General features: G+C 40.3%; 1 protein-coding gene and 1 long non-coding RNA gene across 2 annotated transcripts in view; one reads left to right on the top strand and one right to left on the bottom strand.

Annotated features, from left to right (window-relative positions):
• Positions 1-12490, top strand: part of LOC140684713 (uncharacterized) — a 33235-nt gene extending 20745 nt beyond the window's left edge. Inside the window, exon 2 of the long non-coding RNA XR_012057405.1 lies at positions 8918-12490. This is a non-coding gene — a long non-coding RNA (uncharacterized lncRNA). The remainder of the gene's footprint in view (positions 1-8917) is intronic.
• NLGN1 (neuroligin 1) overlaps positions 1-26149 on the bottom strand; it is a 424671-nt gene extending 398522 nt beyond the window's left edge. The window contains exon 1 of the mRNA XM_030280465.4: positions 25971-26149. The gene's annotated coding sequence lies outside the window, so the exon portion shown is untranslated. The remainder of the gene's footprint in view (positions 1-25970) is intronic.
• Between the last annotated feature and the right edge of the window lie 347 nt (positions 26150-26496).

Genomic DNA, 26496 nt, shown 5'->3' on the forward strand with positions numbered 1-26496 from the left:
GTTTTACAGTGGTTGTCAGCTCTAGATTTAAAGCTGCTACATGCCTGGTGCCTGTGACAACCAGCCTTGAACTACAGAAGGCCCAGCCTGGCCTAGTCTGCAGTAAGTTTACATCTCTTAACATAAACCATGCAGCAAGAGGCAAACATCCCTCAGCCAGGATTTTATTTTATAATTGCAGTGGTGTCAGGTGAACAAATCACAGTGATTGAACTGACTGCCCTGTCTTCTTCTGCTGCACCTCAGCACTCAGAGAGAGGGGCAGGGAGCAATCACCACAAAAATCAGACATTTTCCCCCTCCATCTTTACTTGCTGGATTCTACATGCAAAATTCTTTCATTCTGCATCTTGATAAGCACATGTCACAGTTGAACAAGGATGCACATATCCCTTACCAGCATGTTCCCATTTCTGTCTGCAGAGTGTGTTTATTACAGATGCTGCTTGTTACCCTCAGAGACGAGCTTTGGTGCTGCTGCTGATTCCACAAGGCTACACAATCAATGTAAGCACCTCGAAACTTAAAAGAGGTTATAATTAAAAAGGAATATGTCGATTCCTGATGGTCTGCTGAAACATTGGTTACACAGCTTGAAAATAATACAAGTAAATTGGCATAGAATCAAACTAAAAATATTCCGCCCAAAGTACTGTTGAGGCTAGCAGCAGGTATGGCTTTAATAGAGTCAGTCTCTGTGCTTGTTTTGAAATATATCTCCTATTGTCATCCTTTGTTTTATGTGTCAAAAACATATGTAGCAAAGAAGGGTCTGGCCTTGAACTAATTTTTATTTTTTTTTAAATCTCTTCCCTCCCCATCCTGAAAACACCATGCAGTTATAAATACTGCTACAGATGTGAGAAAACAATAGCATTTTTTTATTGTAAGCATTTAATTTTTTATCAAGCCACCAGACCTAGCATTTTTATCTTCACAAAGCTTTAGAAACAATACCCAGTAACGATCAATCGTTGTTGTAGTACAGCCCATGAATACTAAAGAGAGCAAATAACATTTACTTTGCTTTCATGTTTGAGGTTTCTTCCCTAAAAAGTTGTTCTTTGCAAAGTTGCAATCATCTACAATTGCCTGGTTCTGTAACTTTATCTGTCACATGCTCCAAGGTACATTTGGGAATGAAGTCTGCAACACTTTATCTTCTAAATCTGTCACCAGTTGAAAAGGATGACTACTTAGAAATCTGTTTTTCTTAAATCTGGTTTGCTCTGTTGAACCCATTTTCAACATGCACACCCAAGCCTTAAAACAATAAAAAATATAAATGCACAAAATTTCTACTGGAATAAAAAGCTTCCCCAAGTTTTCTTCAGATTCCCATACACCATTCAAGTAATATATTGAATTTTCTGTCTGAATAAGTATATCCTGATACAACATTTAATAAATACTCATTTTTATTCATGAAGAACATGTTTAATCCCCTGAAGACTAAATGCACTATGTAACAGAGAAACCAGAGCTGATCCTAAGGCATGCAGTACATTAACCTGTACCCACATTCTGAACAGTTAATACTCAGAAAAGCAGCGAGTGCTCCTAAGGAGTGGAAGTAGTTTGATGCAAATGCAAAATACATATGTAAAAACACTGCTAGTATAACTGCAAATTAATTTATGTTGGGAGGATCAGAATGCTAAACACCTTTATTGGTGACAAATGATGTTTTTTCTATTCTCTGAGAGTGTATTATATGTCTCTTGTCAAGTTGTTGCTGAGATACCATGTTATTCAAGCACTTAAATTGTGATTTATAAAAGAAAAAGAAGACTACTGCATATATTATCAAGGATTGTCTACCCACTGCTTTGCTACTTGCATCTATTGTTTACTAGCACAAGCAGATACTGGGGCTGCCAAAAATTTCAGGGGCTGTATTTACACCTAGAGTTAGTAACTCAACAATTGCCTGGTTTAATTCTGCATAAGAGTTGAGAAACTTCAGTACATGCAGTATCTCTTATTCAAATAATGGGGTTTTTTTTGAAAGAAAAACCCAAATGACATCCCTGCAAAATGCTCAAAACACTCAGAAAGTTAATTAGGATAACAACAATAGAATAGGGATCACACAGCCTCATTAAAAGAGAATATTTTGATAAAAAAAACAGCCTCCACAAGCAAACTGCCATGAAGTTATAAGCAGCAAACTGTCAGCCAATATACCAAAATCAGAAACTTAAAGAAAATCAACAAACCAAAGCTTAAAAAAAAAACAAAAAACCCAGGAAGCCATAACTAAAGCTTTCCAAGGCCTTACTTCATTCTTTTTAGAGTCACACAAGCTTTCTAGATGGAAAATACCCCTAAAACCAACCAAATATATGATCCATTTTGCATCAGTCTCAGAAGCTGCAGTCACAACACTTATTCTTGAGGGGAAATTTGCCATATTTCTCATATAGACCTCTGTCCACTATGTTTCCTATCAATTGAGTTGTAAAGCACGTGAAATTTAATCTACACAGGTAAGGAACTTTAGGTGTGTCTAAAAAAAAAGGAAAAAGACATTTCCTCACAAGTATCAGCAACACATTTGCACGTAATCATTGGCTAAAATTAAACAGGAAGGCGGTTCAGCATTTTTAGGAACAAAAATACCTTTAAAAAGAAAATAAACCTAGCAGAGAAAGTACCTGAGCAATATAATCTGCTAACAAGTGATCTTAGTGCCTTGGGCAGTCTTGAACACCAACAGCTGAACTGCTGACTAACCACGATCAATAATACATCAACAAAGACATGGCAGATCTTTAAAATCCATAGTGCTTATTTGAATGGGGTTTTAGGGTCATGAAAAGCAACATGACCCAAATTGTATTTACTTCTCTCTGAATTAATCTGAAAATTACTTCAATACATACAGACTTTATTTTTACTGTTTTGGGTCATTAAGTGGGATATTATAAAAATCATGTTAGATAATTGTATCTTTTGTTATATACACACCCCATGTTCTTCGGGCTCTTTGTAGGTGTTTTTCATTTTATACTACTGGAGAATCATAGAGTGGTTTGTGTTGGGAGAGGTCTTTAGTAATCATCTATGCAATGAGCAGGGACATCTTCTACTGGAGCAGGTTGCCCAGAGACCCATCCAACCTGGTCTTGAATGTTTCCAGGGATGGGGTAGACACAGCTTCTCTGGGCAACCTGTGCCTCGCACCCCTCATTCCAAAGAATTTCTTTATTTCTGGGCTGAAAGTGTACCCTGACAGCTCACATGCAGCTTTTCATCCTGCAGTACCCCCAGGTCCTTCTCTGAGATGATGGCCTCTCTCAACGCCATCATCCCACATCTTGTGTCCATACCAGGTATTGCCCTGACCCAGGTGCAGCACCTTGCTTTGGACCTTGTTGAACTGCATGAGTTTCACACAGGCCTGCTCCTGGAGCTTGCCCAGGTCCCTCCAGATGGCATCCTGTCCCTCAGCTGTGCCAACCACACCACTCAGCTTGGTGTCACCTGCATCTTGCTGAACGTGCACTCAGTCCCACTGTCAGAGTCACTGGTGAGGGTATTAAACAGTGCTGGTCCCAGCAGAGATCTGAGGCACACCACACATCACTGATCCCCATCCAGAGACTGATGAAACTGATCCCTCTGGGTCCAACCATCCAACCCAACAGTCCTCCCATCCAATTCCTCTCTGTCTTATTTGTTGTTGGTGCCATGTCAAAGGCCTTCCCAAAGCCCAGACAGATGGCACCTGAAGCTCTTCCCTTGTCCATTGGTGTAGTTACTCCATCACAGCAATCCACAAGATCAGGCAGGCAAGACTTGCCCTTGGTGGAGTTGTGCTGGCCGTGTCTAATCGTGCTCCCTGTCCTCAGCATAGCTTCCAGGAATGCATCCATCAAAAATCACTTCGTTTTGCTGAAATTTTTTGTCACTATAAAATGACACGGCTTGAATGTTTTCAAACTCAAATCACTAAAATAAAGGAGTGCCATGTGAGTCTAAAGGCCTGGTAGCAACTCCTGCTCATCCCCTTGCTCAAGGGCTATTAGACTGTAGTCCTTCAAAAAGACAGCAGAGGAGATGAGTCTAAAATGACTGTGTCTAAATAAAAAAGGAGTTTTGACAGAGTTAAACTCCTTTTAATACACCTGAAAAGTCATGCCTCTCTCAAGTCCTAAGTATTCTCTGTTATCATTCACTCCAACAGGAGGCATTAGGACTTAGCAGGATCCAGCTTATAGTTCTAACAGCAAGAGGCGTATCAAGAGCATATCACTCTCCATCACCAGGATTTTGAAATGCTGAGCATTTTTTAATACATCACCCCAGGTGTTAGCTGCTTAAAACATACTCTACACGAGCATCTGCAGATGGCATGTCAACAGGGAGCCATCGAGATTCAAAAGCACTAACATTCTCTTTGGGACCCCTTGCTGGGGCCCTAAACAAAAAAAAAAAAAAACAACACCCATCACAACAAACACCAGGAGGGGGGGAGGAGGGGGGGAAATCAAACAAAGAAAAATCTCGATATTAAATGTTATCATGTCCAGCAAATGCACAACTTGGTCCTGCAGTCCTTCTTAAAGTAAATCACCCCGATGAAAATAAACAAGAGATCAAGAGATTCAGGCAGTGCGCTGCACAGGTAATGTTCATCCTGGATAACTCAGTCATGAATAATTCAGTCTAAACTAAGCTCAAGTAAGACCATTACTAACTGTTTTCATGTATGAAGGATTGATTTTCTTTCACAAGGAAAGGAGGCTCAGGTTGCAGTGCTCCTAAAATGAAGCTACAGCACATGCTGGGGTTTTTTTGATCAAAGGATGGTGCAGGAGATGTACCTGGTTTGTCTCATACCACACTGGATGGTGGGGATGTGAATCTTTTCCATTGTAGGGCTGCACACTTATGTAATATATAACAAAATTGTCTAAGCATGGTCAAAGAAGGAATATCAGCTTCAAGGAAAAAATATAGAATTGTTTCTGCTCCTGTAACACATAAAGGCACTAATTCCAGACAGAGGTTGTCTAGTCTACAAATAGCACTGATATGACCAAAAGTATCAAATAGTCAATAATTGTCAGTAATTTATACACAGGTTGCACAGCCTGGAGGCAACATGATTAATAAATAGCACAAAAATGGAGATGTCTGTTTGAGCAGAACATGAATTCTATTTGACAGACATATGTAAAGCACTGCCTACAGAAAGGTTTATGTTCAGAGATTTACAAGAACACAAAGAACTAGAGTGTATAGATTGTGTTGTCTTTCTGAGATAAAGAAACTTTATGGAAAGCTGGGTTTTGTCAGCTCTAGATAAGGGTCTTCTTGATACAACTGCAAAGTAAGCATCAACAGCAGATTTTGATTCTCATTTGTCACTCAAAAACACTTAGGAAGAAAAACAGCTCAAAGAAAATGAAATATTAAAATAAATTAGGTGCTCATTTTCCATGATAACACAGCCATTTAATAGGATTAAAACATTTCAAATCTAGGACTATTACACTCTACTGTGACACTCTAGACAGTAAAAGACATCCTACCCACAGTCATCATCACCACTTATTTAATAACAATCTAAAATTAAGAGCAGTTGACTCTCTAAATACTTGAAGAAGATTATGAGAATGAACCATGATGGAAGAAATCACTTGCTTGAAAGCTGTTTTAAAATTCTTTGCATTATTAGGTTTACTTTCAAGAGTTACTTAATGAAAGATTATCCATGAAGTAATTTTTTATATTTGCAACTGTCTTTGGCCACATATTCCTATTAAAAAGTAATGAAAGCAAGCTATAAGTACTTTTTGCCACTGTTCATAAAATTTTGAATTCTTGAACGTTAGAATGCATAACATTTTCAAAGCAGATCAAGATGAACCTGAAATAATTAGACAGTGAACAACAATTGTTGTGAATTAAATTAATTATGCCCTTTAGCCAGCTGTTTTACACAGGATAGTCTCTACCACAGAGAACCACCAGCTTATGAGAACTGTCTCCCCTAATTTCAGCATTATGATTGAGATGTGCCATAAGGACTGGATGTGGTTTATTGTTGCATATAAACACCTAATTGCACAAGAAGTTAATGGGAAGAAAAGGACGTATTCAGGTTTTTAAGAGGAAAAATGATGCTGTCTCACCAGCTTGTTTCTCACTTTGTTAATGATGCTAAAAACCCAATTTTGCTAAGCATGAAGAAACCAAGTTTGAGTCAGTCCTAATAACAGAAAACTTACAGAAGTAAAGAAACCAGCTGAGAGATTCCTGTAAGCTTCAATAGGCTTTGGATCAAACACATAGCAATTTTACTTTTGTTTTTGTAATTAAACTTGATTATACCAACCCTCCTACACTGAGTAAACTGTTGGAATGTAGATATGACCTGCAGCACTATTTAACCTGCTGGGATGGTGTTATTTCATCATCTAAAATTACACAGTTTGGCAACAGAGGTGGACTATCTACCTGAGTGCACACTGAAAAAGTACTTTTTATGTTGCATATAATTCAAGCTGAATATGCACAGAAATATTTCAGTAAACTTTGACAGTTCAAATTCTTCTTAATAGATGTAAAGAAAAAAGAATGGGCAACATGCCATTTCTCAGTATCTTTCTCATATTTTTTCCTGCTATTCCACTAGGGAAAACAAACAAATAGTAAATCATAGCCAGAAAGAACACATTTTTTGACATTTCTTTTCATACCTTACACATAGTTACAGCTTTGCTATGTGTTGGGGATTTTTTTTATGAATGGAAATATATTTAATAGGAAGTACTGGAAAATTTAGATTTAATTTTTATTCTATTGCAAGCATAACTGTGATGGTGTGAAACAGGCATAAATTAAGTAATGCATACTAGGCAACACACTAAAATACACTTAATTACAATCAGTCAGTAACTGTCTTCTCTTTGGCTGCTAAAACAGCAGATATGCTGTCCTGTCTGTACTATGGGCAAAAATTTTACATCAAAAGCTCCTTAACAAAACTAAATATTACCACTTCACTTATTTGATGTGAATATAAAATAAATATTTGCATGTTAATTCAACTGTGACAAGTTTCTTGCCTCTGAACTGAATAGGATCTATGAGCAGATTTCTTTGTACATATTGCAACATGTCTTTATTTCTATATAGACCATTTCTTGGTTAAAAAAATCAAAATATGTGAACTTTGGCTTTGTCATTGAGCTGTTCCTTAAGGTCTATCCTTCCAATTTCAACAGTGTAATTCAGCTTCTCTGCTGCTGAAAGGGACAAGTCTTGTTCCCCACCTTCCTTCCATGCTCACCATGCTCAGCCCACACCTTGCTCAGCACTGGCATAATTTGGTTTTCTCAATTCCACTCACAAATCCAGCACCAAATTATCCATCTTTTTGTAAAGGATACTTTTTTTTTCCCTTGGCTTAGTAAGTTGAGCTGGCTCAAGGACAGGTAGAAATAAAAGCTACAGCTGACACCAGCTGTGCTGATAAGCCCAGAGAGCAAGGGTGGAAGAATGAGGACAGAGGAGAAAATGGAATCTTCTCTTAGCTCGAGCTCATGCAAAAACATCAAAATGTCACTGATGGAAAACCAAGATAAAGAGTATTAAGAAGAATTCCAGCTCAAAGCAGACTAAAAGCCAAAGTCAAACACAGGGAGCTTGGGAAAGCCAAAGTCAAACACCATCCTGCCCTGGATCTTTGAGGTGGAAGGTGGCAGCTGGCACTGGGGTAAAGCCAACCACATTCCCCACAGTGGAAGGTACAGGCAGCCCCTGAGCTGCTCTGGTTGCTGCTGCTCCAGGGCCATAGAAATGGCAGCAGCCTTAGACAGGTAGCAAATTTACAGTGGGCAGGGAAGTTTGAAACATCATTTCAAATTGTGAAATTGCATTTCATGCTCTTGATTAGTATTTTTAATTTTAAACCTTAGGTGCATTTTGAAGCTTGCCATACAGTACTGTGGACAACTATTTTCAAGGCATATACTGTCTTCTGCTTTGAAAACAAGTTACAGTGGATGATGAAAAGCACTAAGGCACTTTTTCAATAAGGTGTCTCAAGAAAATAGATATTTTTAAGCAACGGGAAAGCTTCAATATGATAAATATATGTGCATTAGTAAATCCTTCCCTGGAGGACTGAATGGTGTAAAGAAATACCTCAAATTTTATTTTGCCTTTAATTTAATAGTTCAAATCTAGCTTATGACAAGAGTAGAAGCTAACAGCTGTGACTATTTGTTACTGCTGGGCAGCCTATGCAAAACGAACCCTAAGTTTTAGACCTGTTCCTATTAGATAAATTCTCACTTTGTAAAGTCACCTCTGCACCCAAACACATCTGTCAGCAACCACAGTGTGGTTGCTTTGGAAGCAGTGAAACACAAAAGTTATTATTGATAAATTAGCTGCTTCTTTCCTGTTAGTGCAGGAATGGGGCTGCTGCTGATGAACTATATTGCAGCTATGCATAACCTATTCCTAAAGCACTGCTGTTTTGTCATGGGGTTTCTACTGCCAAGAAACACTCCTTTCCATTATTTCCCAAAGGGCCCAGATCTAAGTGTAGTAGAGGATTTCACAATTAGTCTATTTTCTCATGAGATGCAGCCTAAATTTTTCTTCCTCTTAACTCAATCACATTTTTCCAACTTAAAATCTCTTCTGCTCTACATAATTCTTGCTGCTTCTCTTGCCTGAGTCATAGCTACATTTATAACACCATCTTCTCCCCCTGTGCATCACCAGCCAAAATGTTTTTGGAGTTTTCTTCCAGGCTTTTTGTTTGTTTGGGATTTCTTTTTAGTAGGGTGGGGATTTGGGGTCGGGAGGGGGTTGTTTTGTTGTTTTATCCTAACCTCACATCTCTCTGAGAGTTCTGTGATTCATTTCCTATTTACATGTCTTATCTTCCCAGGCTCTGCCAGATGACGGGACAGACTTGGGAGGGATGCTGGAGCTCACTGCAGGAGCTGTAACCCCACTGCAGGATGGATTATGGCTTCCACTAAGGACCCCAAACACCAATCCCAGAGCCAAGGCAAGCTCCTAAGTGTGCACAACATGCCAGCCTGTGGGATAAAAGGGCAGCACCAGAAGGAAGGAGGGGAAGAAATAAATTTTCATCGCTGCTGTCATGAAACTAGGCAAGTCCACCGAGTTTTCCTAGCTTGAGAGGAAAACCAGGTCCATGGCATGGCCCATTGTTCCTTATTTTTCTTACAATATTTGTTTCATTACAAGTGTGTTTCAGTAGTTTCTGAACTTGCTGCATGAACAGAGCTGCACTTTCCAACACGTTCTGTGCTGTGCACCATCTTTGAGCACCCAAGACACAAGGAGCCCTCCTGAAAGCTCCAAGACCACAACCCCTCCCAATCCATCTCCCTCAGGCACGGCACAAAAAAAAATTAGCTCCGACCCCGACCTTGGAGGTGATCTGCAAAAGTTTTGCTGAAAATTAAAAGCTTGTTTGAGATCCCTTAGGAAGATAAAAGTACACAGCTTGGTTAAAATGGAATTACTGCAGTATTAAAGAGGGATGTGAGGAACAGACTACCAATTACTTTCACCTTCATTCAGGACACAGAGGTGTGGAAAAAGGAACAGGTGAGCCCTCAGCTCCCTTCATTTCAGGAGCAGCCTGGAACCTGCCCAGATCTCATGGACCACCCTCATGGCAGAGGCACTGGCTCACAGCCCATCAATGGGGAGCAGAGTCATTCCTGCCCTGCCAGTCACGGCCCTACAAAGCCCAGCATGGCCTGCAGCCCTGGCAGCACCCCTGCCTTCCCTGGTACCTTCCTGCTTCAGTCTGGGCACAAGCCAGCACCCAGGCATCACCTCAGCACAGGTGGGAAGGAGCTTTGGTGAGATGGGCCTCCAGCTCACCCCAACAGATGAATCTCACGGGCAATATGTGCTTCTAAAACACATTGTCCCTAATTCATCCCCTCTGGAGCTCTCAAAAAACATTGCCTGAAGACTTGACTTTTCCCTGCTTGCCTTGAAGAAACGTTGGAACACAGTCAGATCCCATCCGACCCACATCTGGAGTCTCTTCCTTCATTTCACTCAGCTTTACTTTTTTCCTCCCCTTTTCACTTTTTAAATTTAACCTGACTCGACAATTTACAACATTCTTCACAGCTTTGCACCTTGTGGAGCCCCATCTGTGCATGCAAAATTCTTCCAAATGCAAATGTTAGTGCTCTGGATTGAGGTTTAACTGCTGGAGTTTGAGGATTTGTGTTTTGGAGGAAAGGGAAGGGTGCTCTGCCTCCCACAGCGGGGAAACAAACCTTCCCTGTGCACTCTGGTTTCTTGATCTTAACTAAGAGATGTGATGGAAGGAAGGGAGGACAACGGCGAGAGGGTAATATAGACAGTGCAGTGGTAAAGGAATGGAAGGAATTAGAACAGTGACACCTGAGTTCAGCTGTTCACCACAGTTAACACAGCACGGGGCCATAAAAAGAACCATTCAGACCCTGTCTTGCAACAAATGGAAATCCAAAATCCCTGTTACAGGCTGCCGTGGCCACACCTCTGTGCCTTTTGCCCCAAACCCAAGCCCCCGAGGGCAAGGCATTATCAGTCACAGGCCATCCACAGGTGTGGCAGCAGCCTGAAATCTGCTTTGTGGTGTCTTTGCAGATGCAGAGTCACCTACAACTCTGAGTCACCTTGTGCCACCAGGTTCCCCATCTTTGGTTTTTTTCACCTGTGAAATAGCTCTGACTGAAAAAGAAGTTAAATACCCTTTGAATTGAAGAAAACGTACATATTTCTAAGTAAAAGATTAAAAAGAAAGAAAAAAATGTAGAAAATTTAAGCTTATACTGATGCCTTGTGAAGGCTGACCTAGAACAGAGACTAGACAGAGCTAAAGAAGAAAGTAGGGATTTATTAAGATGCTGCAAATAGATCCACCTTGGGCAGAACAACCCAAAATGGCTACAAAATGGACAACTGGTCACAGGGTCTCACACTTTTATAAGTTTGGTTCTATTAGCATATTGGAACAAATTGTCCAATTACAGCTTTAACCCACAAAGTCCCATCCTTCTTGTTTTCTCTCTTTGGTCCACCATTGTTAATGCTCTTGGGCCTGAAATCTGAAATCTGTACTGGCTGTCCTTGTGTCCCCAGCTAGAGAATGAATTGTTTTGTCTACCTGTTCTGTGGAGAGAGCTTACCATCCACTAATTCAAAGCCTAGACTAACGCACTAAAGCAGAATAGAATCTGAAAAATATAACAGCTAAAGCCTGAGCATCAATATCATCAATCAGAAATGCAGATGTGGGGTGGAAGCTCACTGCACGTGGTTCAGCAGAGATTACAGCACCTTAGTCTGGAACTGTCCTTCAGTGGTGTGAAAGGAGCAACATGAGCAAACCCCAACCCTCCATCTCCTCCATCCTCCCACCCTCCAGCACTGCTGCTCCAAGAGGCGAGTGTCAAACACTTCCTCAGGCACAGAGGCTCATGCCCTGGGAGAGGGAATGGCTTTTAAAGCACTGTGCACCCTTCAGCACAGCCTGAAGCAACCCACACACAGGGCAGAAACCTTCAGTGCCCCACAATATACTGCAGAAGGGAAGTAAGGGAGCACTTCAGCTGTCAGCACTTTTTTTCCTCGCTTAGGATGAAAGAACGAAAATCTGGATTAGTTGCACGATCAGCTGTTGGGTTTTCTTTTAAAAATTCCCTACAAACTGTGTGGAAAGGAGCCAGCTACCAGCTTCAGCAATTCAAACTTGATATATTTAGGGAAACTCTACGTGCTTTCCTAACGAATATTTCCCCTGAGTCAGGGAGCATAAGGAAATCTGAGGATTGCGGAGAATGAGGAGAAATGGATTTTTACAGCAAGCTATAATTGTTTCAGGCTTCATGTGCTAGAGACAATAAGGGGGTCTGTACCACTGTTTCCTTTACAAAAATAAAGGTTCTTTACTTAAGACCAGTGGAAGCCTTGGGAGTGAACTCTACCTGAATTGCAGCCATTGTTTGTACCATGCTTCAAATGATGCGGTGTGACATATTCCAAACCTCACACATAATTTAGATTAATTGCCCAGCACACAGACCTTTTACAGCCTGCAGTGAGACTGGAGCTCTGTGGCTGCACACAATACAGGGAGGAAGAAGAACCCAGCGTAGGGTTCACTTAGCAGAGACTTGGTTCTCTTGCACGTGTGATGCCGCTCCTGACAACAAATCCCCCCGGCCCTCCCTGCTCAGCTGCAGGATCTGTCACTGCTCCTCACTCTCCTGGTGAGTCACTCCAGCAGAAAGCTCTGACAGGAGCCCTTTGGTCCATTCACGCTGAAGGAGCAGCAGTAATTAGTCATATTGAACAGAATAAAAATTAATATAATCGACACAAAATGGGTTCTACAGAATTTGTTCCCAAACCCAGTGGGGCTGAACCCTTGTATTGTGCAAACAGGCTCCACTGAATCAATAAACTCACTGATTTATATCAGCTGACAACTGCCCTGTTGAATTTAATGGGGAATTATCTCTTTTCTATAGATTTTCCCTACTGCTTATAATTACAGTTCTTTCAAATTTTACAGGATGATTCAATGATCAACATTCTTTGTCAGGCCTTTTAGAAATGGTCTCAGTTTTAGAAAGCAAGTACATGGGAAGATTCAGAGCAGCTTTCAGACTAATCAAAACCTGAAGTTATTATTTATTACTGCAGTGCTGCCAGGAGCATACACCTACCTACAGAGCACAGCTTTGTCATCCCTATTTCCCCACCCCAAGGCTGTGGTAGGTACCCCACACATTCTCCTAATGGTGGGAATGAGAAGGACCAGATCCCCTGGACAACAGACAGGACACCCAGACAATGGAAGGTGTCACCCCACAGAGGTTTTAGGGCCATGGCCATGAGTCTCAAAAGTGTTATAAACTGTGTAAATTCACCCAGGTTTGGGTCATCACCCGTGTCCATTTGTACTGCAGCACAAACCTATAACCTGTTAAATGCCATCGGAGCATCATCATGGTTACTCACTGGTTTCGTAGCTTTGGTCATTGGTATTGGTTGCACGTTAAAGTTGCTCTTGAATTGTTGGTTTTTTTGGTTGTTTAACCTTTTCAGCACCAAACAAATTTGTACATCATAGAATTAGAGTGGTTTGGGTTGAAAGGAATGTCAAAGATCATCCAAACCCAATCCCTCCACCATGGGCAGGGACACTTTCCACTAGACCAGATTTCTCAGTCTTGAACATTTTTATGCATTTAAAAGTTAGGAAGAAATATATCAACTACATTCAGAGCTGAAGAAAAGTACAGAGTTTTGCTGCCAATATTGCCTTTACTGGGATAGAAAATACTTTCCCCATTTGCTTATACAGGAAAAGTAATTTCTTTGCAGATGGAGAGAAATTAATTTTGGGACAGAACCTTAGGTTATATCAGCTGAAATACACTGTTCCACTGATCAAAGATAAGATTTCATTAACTTAAAACAAAATGGTGGAATTCATTTTTAAGTGATAATGCAAAACCTACACAGAGTAGACCCTCCAGTAAGGTGAGAAGTAAGAGCTGTCTCTTCCTGTGAAGTTGCAGATTCATTTTCATAAATTTATGAAATACTTCTCAAGCTAGTGGGAGTTGCTGTGCAAAGAACTTCAGTGCATTTAAAACACTCTTAAAGGCATTAACCACCCACATTTTATGTTACAGTGTTCCCTAGGTAACCTTGGGGCAGGAAGATCTCACTCCATGATGTGCATTTCCCCAAGAGGCTGTTAGAAGGAAAATCACCCCCAGACAGCAAAATCATTCAGACACCCTCATAACACCAGTAACATCAATTCATCTTTCCTCCCTGTAAATCAGAATCTTCCTGTTACCAGTACTTAGACACACACACAAATAACCTTAACAGAGCACATATAACTCATATAGCTTCAAAAATAAACAAACCCTTCAGCAAGCTAGGGATAATTGTGTAGGCAGATGAAGATCGATGGTGAATCCCAGGGTATTGAAGTAGTAATTAAAAATAAACAAACAGGAGATAAAAATAGAACTTAAGCAAAATATTTTCCCATTAGGGGTATACAGTAGTCAAGCACCCTATAAAAAAAAAGAAAAAAAAAAAAAAGCAGGTGAAGAGAACATTTTTTTTCTATTTTAAGTAAAATGAGATGCATATTCCTGTAGAAAACAGGCTGCAACCTCCAATTAAGTCAATTATCAAAGCCAGAATGAATTCCATTTTTTTGAGAGTGGCAAATACTCAACATTTTTGAAAAAAATTCTGAGAGATCCTGCCCTTGACTATGCAAAACTTGTGAGTGTGACTTCTGCAATGCACACCAGTCATACCTCCTCTGCCACCTGGAAGACCGTGAAGGACATGGTGTTAAATGCCTTAGCCCAGCTCCTCTGCCTGAGTTATTTAACACAAAATCAGAATATAAACACAAGTGTCTGCTTAAACAACACTCCCTTGAAAATGAGAGATTGTGTCATCACTCCAAACAAAACAAAAATACACTGGAAATGTTGCTTTCATTTTCTCTTCTGTACTGTGAGAAATGTGATGATCATGAATAGATGATACAAGCTTTCAGTGAGAGATATAGACCCACCAAAGGACACTCCATCACAGTCCATTAATGTTCCTTGTGTATACAATCTTTGTGTTTTGCCTTTTGGGAGTAGGCTCAGTTTAATTTCAAGTGCAAAATTTAGAAATGAAAAGGAAGGGATACAACAATAAGGAGCATCAGCTTGCCATTCTTTTTACTTTTATGTAAAATTTCTGATTCTTCATTATAGTTAAAATGCTCTGTGCAGTTTCACAGCTTTCGTCAATACTGCACAGAGTAATTTTGAGCCTTAGAAGATTCTAACTTGTAGTTAAGTGTACAAAAGTATTTTCTTACTTCAGTTGAAAAACTATGCATCGTGTCCAAAAATTACACTTAAATATGAAGGGGGAAGAGGAGTTCAGTCTCTATGGAAGCAACCATTATGCTACTTTGCACTATGTACATTTATATGAATATTGTTCCAGTTAAGCTAATATTTGTTCTGTTCCATATCATGTTCCTCAAGAAATATCGCAGTTCAACAGCTCTGCTAAAACACTGCATCCCAGCCACTGTAGACACACCTTAATTCAAGTTTGCATATTGGTACCATTTTTCTTTCTGTACACTCTCCACATTATCCACAAAATCCACTATAGAACTGAGATGAAAAGCAACATGGGACTCTGGATCACAAAAAAAGGAAAAAAATAACCATTTAGGACAGCAGCAGAGCCAAGTGTAACTCACAACTGAGCACCTTAATATCTAGAGTTTTCACACTCTGGGCTGAAAAATCTGCTCAATATATACAGCTTCTCTCTAATAAGATCAGGGCTCTAAGATCAGCCAAACCTACCCACTGCTTAGCTGGCACTGAATTTGCTAACGCATTTCTCAGATTCATACTTACTAATGGAGCCTTGAAAAGCTCTGCTGAGGTCAATGAGGATAGGAATTCTGAATTCATACTCCCTTGTTCCACAGACTGGGTTTTTTTCAATCAAATCCAAATCCGTCCTTTCTTTATCAAAAATAGGAGCAGACTTTGGCCACTGCTTCAACAATAAAGTTTATTGTAATACTGATGAAAAAAAAGCACAAGTGTTATCAAATTCCTCTAAAAAAAATCACTTTTTTGATTGTAAAGTGGGGGCAATGAGAACTGCTTTATCTTAAACATGAAAAATTACCAGTGATCACGCACAAAGTGCTTCAGAATTGATGGAGGTTGGCTGAGCACAAGTACTGCTGAAAAGCCCAGTCATGATGAGCCAGCTGGTGAGCTCTGGGGTGGGAATTCTTGGGAGGGCTCAATGCTTTGCTGCAGCCCATGGCAGTCCTGTCCTTAGTGAAGGTCTTGAATTTTAGGTCTGGCCTTGGAACATGACACCAGCACCAATGGAGAGGTAAAATGGTATGAAAAGAAGTTAGAGGTATTCAAGTCAGCAGGAACTGATTTAATTTAGAATCATAGAATCATTTAGGTTGGAAAAGACCTCCAAAATAATCAAGTCCAATCTTTGATCACCACCTTATCCACAAAACTGACTCCCAGCACCACCCCCAGCCATTTTATGAACACCTCCAGGAATGGTGACTCCACCTTCCTCGACAGCCCATTCCAAAGCTCAGCAACCTTTCCATGAAGGAATCTCCCCTGATGTCCAACCTGAACCTCTCCTGGCACAGCTTGAGGCTATGTCTTCCTGTCCTGTCACTAGATTTAGCTTATTTTTAGACCACAGGATCTACCTGACATCCAATTCACAGCTTCCAACATTTGTCTTGGAGAACTTCTGGAAGAGCAGCGATGTGCCAGAAGAAGGGCATGCAGTAACCCAAACAGCTCATGATTAGAGGCTAGATTTGGGGTACTCCATGCTTTCCTTGAAATCAGGCACCAAGTGTTAGCTGTTGTAAATTATTATTATTCAGAGTGTTGATACTACATAACTGTGTTTTGACCAGTTTGGAGTTAATGGGAATACACCAGCATGTCCTGGAATGTGTAACAAAGGCACAAGTAATCTCAAGCTTCAAAAGTCTAACCAAGTTGTTGTAGCAACTGGTTAATAAGAGTTTACTGCAGGACTTGCTCTATCTCCTTACTGTGTGTATTAGCTTCTTCAAGAGGCAGACATTAACAGAGTGATCAAATCCAGGCATTTCAGTGCCCTGCCAGTGATAATGGTCCACAGAAACACCCCAGCAATCCAGGAAGTTATAGGTTAATTCACCTGAACACATGAAACGAGTTGTCTAGCCTGGGGAGAACTGGAAAATCAGTGAGTGGGATACACCTCCATTTCTTATCATACAATTCTGTCATTTTACCTTTGGTTATTTAAAGTTACTGAGAAGATTCAAAACAAGTATGGAAAAATACTGCTCCAATCCACATTGTGCGACTGCAAGTGTCGGATACCTTGACTACATTAACATCCTCCAGCCCAAAAGCACCCCTTAAACCTGTAATATTTTCTGCAATCTTCATACCGCACTTGTATCCTTGTCAAGGGCTGTAGTTATGAACCCAGCAACATAAAAACTTGGAGTAATGTAGGACTATATTAAATTATGCATAATAGAAGAGCAAGTGGCAGATGGCATTGTAGAGTATGCTGAGATACTGGTATTTATACAATAAGCATTAAAATAAATGTGTCTAGATAAATGAGCTTATTTGCAGGTATGATGCACCTGACACTGAAATAAATGTTTATTTTCAGGTTACATGCATCATGCACAGGTTATTCTAGGCAGATTTGCATCTGTCACATTGCAGGATTGATGTGACACAGAAATGCAGACAGTAGTAAAGGGAGCTCACAGTAGCAGGTATTGGAGACAGCCAACTATTAGGAGACAAAGGCTTCATAAAACAACAGCATGGAACAAAAATAAAAACCTACCAACATCAGGGGAAACAGGAGGGACAATAGGAGGTGGCAAAATGCTTGAAATTGCTTGAAAAATGAGACCAGAAAGTTAAAGGGGACCTGTCCTGGAAAAAAAATTACTGCAAGATGTAACAGCAGCTGCTATAAAGTGTGACAGCCACTTAGGAGAGAGGGAAAAACCCTACTGCCTTTTGCTCTACTCATCCCAATGAATGACAAGACTCAAAGACAGGAAATGCTGTCACAAATCAAAGCAGTGTCCACCTCCTCCAGTCCTGTCTCTCTGGGCTTGCTCTCATACCCTGGGACAGAAATGGGCAGTTGAGGGGTAGGTCCCTTTCACTGTCCTCATAAAAATAATATATAACCAAAATCCACTGCACACAGCACATATAGCAAGCATTGCCTTAAACTACCCTGGCTATACTTCCCCACAGTTGTAAACAGATTTTTGACCTTCAGATCTGTTGCCCTAAATAGATGCCCACGTTCCTCGGCTTATAAAAGGATACAAAGAGGGACTTACAAAAAAACTCCTGTATTTTTGTCACCAAAAAAAAGAGCTCTAGGAGGAGATGGTTCACAGTATATTCTGTCAGGTCTTTCTTGGAAGAAATGCAAATAATCACATGGGAATCAAAGCAAGAGTTTGAGTGACAGGTGGTAAAATCTTGGTGGGGATAACAGTGATATTTTGCTCAAAAGGAATATTAATGATGGAGGGAGAATGCAAATAGCCCAGCTTCTGAATGGGAAGGGAGCACTCCCTTCTGCTCCAGACACACCAACAACCCTGCATGTTTGAACCAGCCTTTCACCACTCTGTGATAAAGTCTCTGCTTCATTTACCAGGTGTGTAACTCAGACACTTTGGGGTACTAGGGGAGGTGAAGTGTCTATGCACAAATTAAGCATGTTTTTTCCCTTTACAAAACATCAGAAATAAAATGATTTAAAGTCTCATTCCACTGGTGCACTTAGAAGCTCCTCAAATAGTCTATTCCAAATCCACAGCAATTCTATAAAACAAAATGAATAACACAAATCCAGTAAATATATCTCCTGCCAAGATGAGCTCTCCTGTTTTAAAATCTTTTATAGCATCTAATGTATTTATTTGCATCAAGAGGGCATTATGCCAGTTAACATCTGTGTTCTCTAGAGTTGGTAATTCTGCCTCCCGTAACTAGTCATCAATTCTGCATGAAAATACACAACTGTCTTTCCACTATAGGTTCTATCTGCTGCTCAAATTTTCCATGCACATTTAGGGAAATATTTAGTAAAATTCTTCTGCATAAAGAGATATAGACAGGAAAGGACAATTCAAACATCTTTGGACACCCTGCCCCCACCTACTGATGGTATTTATGGACCTTTGTATTCAGAGCTGATGTTCCATTATGAAAATAATTAATGACCAAATCTCCTGCTAATATAAATTGACATGGCTTCTTTGAAAGGTACAGGAAATTTCCCAGCTGTCTATCAGCTAAAGAGTCAGTCCTGAAACCCTAGGGCAATTCACAGCACACTAAATCAGTAAATGTACATATATTTTAATGTGATTTAAATGACCTTAACTAACAATCAAATCAATGCAAATGTCTCCTCCTGAAAGGCAGATGTAATTTCACCAAAAGTAAGGAAATTTTTCTGGTTTATAACAGAAATACTAGGTGCCAGAATTGCAAATATACTCAATCTCTCTTCAAATTTAGGTGCCTGAATACCTTTCCTTAGCTAGCATTAAATGAGCAGGAAAGAAACCCATCCTTTGCCAGTGAGAAATGATAAAGAAGAATCAAAGTCATAGGAGACAAAGAAAGGATCCAAGATTTGGCCAAGATCAGGAGCAGCTGGGTGGATTCAAGGTAAGCCATGTGCCAAGCAAAATTATGTAGGTCATTAGAATGCAATGAAAACCAATTTTGTTTCCAGCATCACCACAAAGTTTCCCTCCTCAGCTGACCCTGCTGCCAGCCTTACCAACCCCGGGGTGCAGCTGCCCCACGCTGCTCCCTGGCAACATCCCTAAAGGCTGCAAGTTACATCTCTGCTTAGAACACAAAAACCTCCAGCTCTCAGCCCAAAAATTCACTTATTGGGACGTTGGCTTTTCAATGTCCGTGCCCTCTGTACCTGGTTTTATGAGCAAAGCCCCCAGCCCTCTGCTGTCTGCAAAGAATCACCTTGCAGTCGGAAACCCAAGATTCTGCATTCCCTGCACACCAGCATGGCCAGAAAACGCCTGTCCAACAGCACGGTCTGGTGACTATCCTACTAATTAGTGAATTAACCATTGCCTAAATGACAGGTGGTTCATAAAGGCCACTTACAGATGGCCTGGGGAGTATCAGCAGAAGGACAATGGGCCACTTCTCACAGCCTCGCTCAGTATTTGCAGTGCACATTTTATTGTCTGACTGTTTCCCCAGGACCCTTTAGCACTTCGTGCTTGGGAGCTGTGCTTTGGTTCCTGCGTGGCTTCAATTGTACAAGAAAATAGCTGTGTAACACTCCAGCAATCAGAACAAGGGATTTCGGATGAAGTGCTCTGTGCTCTGAATATCCACAGAAGAAGCATCTTAGAATGATGAGGTCAACAACATACCCAGCATCTCCTAGAGAAAACACATACCAGTTTTTACTGCTTCTTGAGAGGTTTGTGAGCCAAATTATAGTTCCTATATTATTGTCAAGCACAGTACTCAGGTTCTCAGTTTATTAGTCAGAGGCAGACATTTTATTTATCTGTTGCAGTTACTGTTTTTTCTTTTTTTTCCTTCAGGTTTCTCTTCAACTTGGTGTTTTCTCTTGAAATTGCTCATATTTTGAACAAGAAGGCAGATTTATTTTCTGTGATATATGTTCAGCTGGTGATATCAGAAAATAAGTAAAAGAATATGGTATGGTTTCAGGTTACATGTGGGAGCCAATTTTCCAGGATTAATGGCTCAATTAAATGGAAGTATAACTTCAATATTCTTTTTAAAAATGTGCATCAAATCACACCATCTTTCTCATTCCTGGAAAATGTTTTAGCTATTTTACAGACCAGTGAAGTTCTGAAAGCCAGTTCTTTTTTTGTCTCAATCACAGCAGACTAAATTTTCAAGCTTGTGGACATACATTCTTGCAGGACAATTTATGGCAGTGCAATACCAGTCGATACCACAATTAAAGAAACAACAGGGCTTCCACACTAGCTATGACTGTAAATTACTCTTTACCTCACTGTTCAGGTTATTAACTCAATGAATCCTTTTGTCCAGAAAGCATCACCTTTATAGATAGCTCTCCAACACAGAAGGTTAGAGTGGAGCCATTCAGCCAAGACACCTTTTGCCTTCCTGTTCTCAACATAAATACTGAAATTGGTTCAAATTTGGCTTCATGCATTTAAAACAGGAAATTATGGACTTCTACATTTGCCAAGAAATTGGCTTATGTTGAGGCTTTTTTGTTCTCACTGCACAATGCAATAATCAAAGGCTAATGAGCAAAATTTCTCTGTGAGTAGGTGAGAAATCCTGAGGTTTTTTCCCCCCACTCTCTTCTAAGGCTGAACTATGACAGTCAGAGAACTTTTTTTTTAATGAAAAGCATTAAAGTGTTGCTGTGCATTCCAGCATGAACATAGCACCAGCCAGAGTGAAGAAGCCATTTACTAATCTTATGTGATTCTATCCAATTCTCCCACACACCTGAGTCATGGTCAAGCTGTTGAAACTCCATATATTGTGATTAATGTAAGCAGCAAGTAAAAGTGCTCTTCTCTGACAGGATATTTTGATTCTACCTTTCTATTTCCCACTTAGCCCAGACGTGAAAGCAGTGAGAAATGGTGTGATCAGAATCATCTGAGTAGTTCTGATACTTCTGTATAAAAAAGTACTCTGATATTATTTGGCAGGGACTGCTGCTTCCTAATCATCAGACTCACATCTTCACAACACAGACAGCAACAATAGGCACTGTCATTTCCCCTAGAATTGGAGCACAAAAGCCTTCAATATGTTTGATTTTTCTGTCTCAGAACTCTTGATTTTCCAGGTTGTCCCTAAACACAAAACACAGAAGTTTTATTGTTCGTTTTATAATGAAACATTTCAGTATTGTAGCTTATTGTTTGAATGGTAATTAGGTATTTTTGATCTTCTTTTGAATGCTACTTTTTTTTTTAATTTAAACATCTTTTGTTGTTGAGCAAACTGAGGTATATTCCTGGCTGCCACACTACAAACAATTCAATTTGGCAGATGCTGCACCTGTCACTGCTTTGTGACTCCTCAAAAGAGCAGAGAATTGCATCGGTGCAAATGTCCCTGTTGATCTGCCTCTACCACCTATGTCTGCCTCACAGTTTATGCTGGCATCCATCAATTCTCACCAAGTTTCAGCACAGATGATGCAGAAACACCAGGCATTGCAAATTCTGGCCACAGCCTGAGCAATGTAGACTTAAGGCATTTATTTCTCAAACATCCCACTCCAACATCTGGGGGGAAATAGTAACTACAATGCAAGTTCTTGAATATGCTGCTCTGTGAGAAAATAAAGGACTTTTTTGTGCATCTGTATGCATGAAGATCACATATTCTACCAAGAGAAACAGAGCATGATAGAAGTTCATTGTGCTTTAGTGAAAAGGTCATTAGACATTTGAAATCGTAATTACCTGTATCTATTCACCATCCCCTATGACATCCCTAGTAAGAGAGTTCTCTTTTATCATGCCTTTGAGACAGTACATTTCACAGACACTGACAACAAGGAATGCAGGGGGTTTTTAATTACTTTTATATTTTAAAATTAAATTATTACGTAATACTTTCGAGGTACCATCTTTCTTTTGTGAACTTAGAATGAGAAAGTGAAACGTCTAGCAGCAAAAACATTGACAAATAGCTCTCTAAAAAAGAACTATTAATTAAACCACAGCACTCTGGTGCATTAAAATACCTATTGCTAAATTCTGTATTTGAGAGATAGGAGGAGGCAGCAAGGGGCCACCAGAGTTACCCAAGGTAGAGATATTGCATCATGCTCAGGTTATGATCAGTTGTTTCATAAAAACAAGATCAGACCATGACCAGCAGCATCTCCAGCCTAGCTGCACTCACCTTTTTTTTTACCTTGTCCCCAAGAAGACACTTAATATAAAATTTAATAATCCAAAATTGTCAGACCCAGGGCTCACTTATAAAAGGTCCCCTCACTGAAGGGACACAGAATTGGGGTTTTTTTTAAAATTAAAGTCTTTGTACTTCACATTTCAAATGCTTTTTGATTTTTCCTCTTTTTTTTTACCTTTAATGTAAGCTAAAAATAATTTTAATGGTGATTGCCATGGCAATAAGTAAGCTAAGCTCTCAATATTTGAGCTTCCAACTAATGCTGGAGCGTTCAGAGTCGTGATTTGACTGTGATTTATCACACCCAGTTTAACAGAACAAACCCCACACAACACTGAGGTTCATCATGGTTCCACACAGGGCAGCGCAGGGAGGAATTTGGATACAGCTGGGAAAGGAACAAGGAAGTCTAAGTAATTTCTTGGAAGTAGGAGTGCTGTGCACTCCCATACTTTAATGTATGGGAATGCAGCTGTCATAGCTGCTGCTTTCAGCCAGGGGACTGAGGACTGGCTATGGAGGAGCTGCTCTGCATTTTCCATGGATACCACTTCCCAATCCTCCTGCTTTGCCACTTTCTTCTGCATAAAGCCTGTTTTGCCTGCATTTTTTCAGAGGCAATAAATCCAGTCCTAAGTGAAGAGGTCTCAGTCTCTGGAAATAAACTTGGAGTGCCAAAGGTGCTTCCATGACTTTGGTGAGGTATTGAGAAAATGAACTTGCATTGATATCAAAAGAGAATTGTTATTGATAAGGCATTAGGAGGAATTTTATATCTCTGCCTTGTTTTCATTAAAGAAATATGATGTTTCTCTCACAAATTTGGTATGTGCTTGTCTACAGGGGACATAAAAGATGGGTAATCAAGAAAACTTGCAATGGCTTTTCCTGCTTGACTTGCTATATAAAGGGCAAGGAGCCTGATTTTATAGACCCTAAAATATAAAAAGGACTCAAAACGCAATATATAGCTTTTTGTTGTTGTTTGCTTCAATAAATCTACATTTTATCTTCTCTGCAGGGCACAAGTTTATCTTCCAAACAGCATCCATTTTGAAGAAGCACTCATCAGCACTGCAGGATAATTTTTTTTGAGAAGTGCTGGAGGATTTCTGACTCCTATGGAGCAGAAGTATCAGAATAATGTAAAGATTAGAGCTTAAAACATAGGAAGAGGAGAGTATATCTGCCCTCACCTTCTGTGACAGGCAGTGCTTTGGTGGGCAGATGCACTGTTAGAAAATGCACAGGCTCACTCCAAACTGTAAGAAACCGTAAGAAAAGCAGCACAAGGATGCAGGTGTGTATTCATGAGCCAGGTGCAGGCAGACAAGCCTTATTCTGACAACACACGTAGCCAATCACCTCTGACTTGTAATTTTTCACTCGTTTTGTATCTCTGTATAACTTTCCTCAAATCAAAACCCTAGTTCATCATGCTGCACATTACCACCAGGACCCATTACCACAGCTTGAGCCTTTATTAAGGTATCAATATTCTTCCCAGCACTCTTTGCTCCACAATCCCCAATTAAATTACTGCTTTAATTGTCTGCTGTCACTGACAGATAGGTGAGTTCATGTGCTGCTCCACAGCAGCAACTGAAGGTACTTGCCTAACTGCAGAATCACAGTACAGACTTAACTGTTCTTTCTTTATGCATAAGAAATGGTCATAAATCATTGCTTCAGCACAATCTGCTCCAAATGGTGTGCTTGGGGATTTTTTCCCCCTTTTTCCAGGCTATGATTCAGACTGGCACTTGCCACTGGCCTGATTTAAAAGTTACTTTCTGCTTTCCAATCTCTATCAATATTCTGGGAGTGCTAATATTCACCATGAGTATTTCTCTTAAAATAGGGTGATTTTTTTAAGTAGTTGTCCATGTTTTGTGTGCCTGGGAATCCTTCTTATATTTTAATGAACATCCAAGAATGAGTAAAGGGATTGACACACTGGAATTAAGTTAGAAAGCCAAATGTTTTAAGTTTGCTAGTAAATAATACATTATTTTACCTGGACTAAGCCTCACTAAAAATGATCAGGAGCAATGGCATCCACCTGCACGTGGCTAAAAGTGACAGTGCCTCCAGCCACACAATATTCTTTTTATTCTGTTTTGATTGTTTTATACGAGATCAGAGATTTAAACTGTGCTGAAGTGCTTTATAGCTCCAGCTAAGTTAAGAACTGACATTTTAATGGCACGTTTGAGGAATTTATATAGACAAGTCACCTGACCCTAATGTGATAGCCTCAGTGCAGCCCAGAGTAATTCAGCCCAGACCCCGTGGGGTCAGACAAAATCGTAACTCTCTTTAGTCTCTGAGCTATTAAAATTCAGCCAGACTGTGAAGCTGACAGCTGTTTACTGTAAGGTTACCTCCTGCCTGCCAAATAATGGGGCTGCTCTTGGCACCTTTCCACCCTCTGAGTGGAGAAAAGGCTTCCTTGTCATCAGAAAGGAGCTGAAAACGTCGCGTTCCTCCAGCCAGGACCACGGGTACCTTGGAGCAGGCTGAAGTGAGACTGAGCTGGTCACTTCTTACCTCACTTCTTCTCAAAATAAATGTTATCACAACATTTGAGGGGAATAATAACTCCAAGCTAGAATTCTGCCTAGTAATACTGGCAGACCCACAGAGAGATTAAGAGTAATGGCACCTGCCTTTACAGAGCTTTCTCAGGATACCCACATTGCTGTGGGAGAGAAGACCAGGCTTGCTCCCGTAGCTATAAGCAAAAAGAAATACTTTCTTCTTTGTTACATAAAAAAAACCCATAATTTTTTATCATTAGTTGCCAAGAAGATGCATATTAATGATAAACGAAGACACATGTCATATTGAGGTCAAGATACACCACAGAAAAGTCAGCAAAATCCTCTCATTAGAGCCCTAATCCCCATTCCTCATAATTTTGTAATTCTGTGCTTTACAGTTTCTAAAACCGCTCTCACGTCTGTAGAAAACATTTTGTATCATAACAGTATTAGCTAAAAATAGGGTAGGGAATACAACAACTCCCCTTCCTTTTCAGCTTTCCAGCTCTCCTGTGTGCTCTCTGCACAAGCCCATGAGTTTGCACGCCCTGCCACAAAGCTTGGGTGTCTCTCCAAAGAGGACAAACCCTCCTCATTTTCCATTATAGTCAAAACCCCGCGCTCAAAGGTACAATTCAGAACCACTCACAACATGTGCAAACAAAAAAAAATCTTCCATTTTTCAACCACTCTACCTGTGGAAGGTTACGTAAAAGGCAGTAAAACTATAAATTCTTCCTCTTGCTGTGTTTTAAAAAGAAAATAGAGAGATAACTAGTAATTTTCACTCAAAAAATGCAGTGTAGCTACTTACCTGCAACAGCACTGCTGGGCTTCTGATCCTCATAAGGGGAGCTGCCAGTCCACCATCCCAGCTGGCTCAGGTGCCCAACCTGAAAGGTAGAGCCCCTTAAACACCTCTCCTTTTAATACTTGCTGTTAATTAGCTCTAAATATCTTTTCTTGAACCTGCCTTGTTTGGGTCTTAGGCTCTGTGTAAGCGACCCCAAGTCCCAAACTCGGTGTGGGAGTTGACTGTGGTGAGCAGCAACTGCTGTGTGGGTGTTTCAGGAGCTGGCTGGGAGGCAGCTCACTGGAACTTGTAGGTTTTAAGTCACTTGATAACTTCTGAAAATTTTATCTAATTGCTTTGAACACCACCAAATGTTGAGCAAAGCCAGGATGCAATGGAGATACTGCTTGTGAACACAAAAATGAGCTGTAGAGCAGATATTTGTCAGTCATATGGAGGCACTGACGGGCTTAGTGCAAGTCTAACACCCCAGGCTGAGAGTAACAGCTATTTGCTTCTTCCCTTCCCATCCCAATCCATCCCATCC

The sequence above is a fragment of the Taeniopygia guttata genome, chromosome 9 (genome assembly GCF_048771995.1).
Source record: "Taeniopygia guttata chromosome 9, bTaeGut7.mat, whole genome shotgun sequence".
Classification (NCBI taxonomy): Eukaryota; Metazoa; Chordata; class Aves; order Passeriformes; family Estrildidae; genus Taeniopygia; species Taeniopygia guttata.